Source organism: Gorilla gorilla, chromosome 1, assembly GCF_029281585.2.
Source record: "Gorilla gorilla gorilla isolate KB3781 chromosome 1, NHGRI_mGorGor1-v2.1_pri, whole genome shotgun sequence".
In the NCBI taxonomy this organism is placed as follows: domain Eukaryota; kingdom Metazoa; phylum Chordata; class Mammalia; order Primates; family Hominidae; genus Gorilla; species Gorilla gorilla.
Window position 1 is genome coordinate 189,559,936 of NC_073224.2, and position 842 is coordinate 189,560,777.

The 842-nt window shown below is 38.1% G+C and overlaps 1 pseudogene; it reads left to right on the forward strand.

Annotated features, from left to right (window-relative positions):
* The first annotated feature begins 223 nt into the window (after positions 1–223).
* Positions 224–842, forward strand: LOC101154490 (rRNA-processing protein FCF1 homolog; annotated as a pseudogene).

Below are 842 nucleotides of genomic sequence, written 5' to 3' on the forward strand. Positions count from 1 at the left end.
TCTGAGGCACAATATTTTTGTTTGGTATGCATGGTGCAGTACATGTAAAAATGGGAGATATTAATCCCAAATCGTTACTTGTCTCTTTTATAACCATTCTCTGAATCTTTATGGTATTCACACTTTCAGAAGTGTTTTTAACGTGTGACATTTGTTCAAACTTTGTTAAAAAAATTATCCATTCGGTTGGTGATTACAGAAGAAACAGAAGTGTGATGTGACCATGGGGAAGCAAAATAAAACAAGGAAGTACGCAACCATGAAGCAAATGCTTAGTCTCAGAGATCAGAGGCTTAAAGAAAAGGATAGATTAAAACCTAAAAGAAAGAAAAGAAGGATCCCAGCACATTAAAGGAAAGGGAAGTTCCGCAACACCCTTCCCGCTTATTTTTCCAATATAATATACAGCTCGGCCCACCTTACCACATCCTCATTGATACCAACTTTATCAACTTTTCCATAAAAGCCAAACTGGACTTAATGCAGTCAATGATGGACTGTCCGTATGCCAAGTTTATCCCTTGTATAACTGATTGTGTAATGGCTGAAATTGAGAAATTGGGGCAGAAGTATAGAGTGGCTCTAAGGATCACCAAGGGTCCAAGATTTGAACTATTACCATGTGCACACCAAGGAACCTATGCAGATGACTGCTTAGTACAGAAATAACTCAGCATAAGTGTTACATTATGGCCACAGTTGACTGGGACCTTAAAAGAAGAATCTGTAAGATTCCTGGAGTTCCTATCATGTACATTTCTAACCATAGATACAACATTGAATGGATGTCCGATGATTATGGAGCCCCTTGATTCTAATTCTTACAAGACACGTTTCCTCTG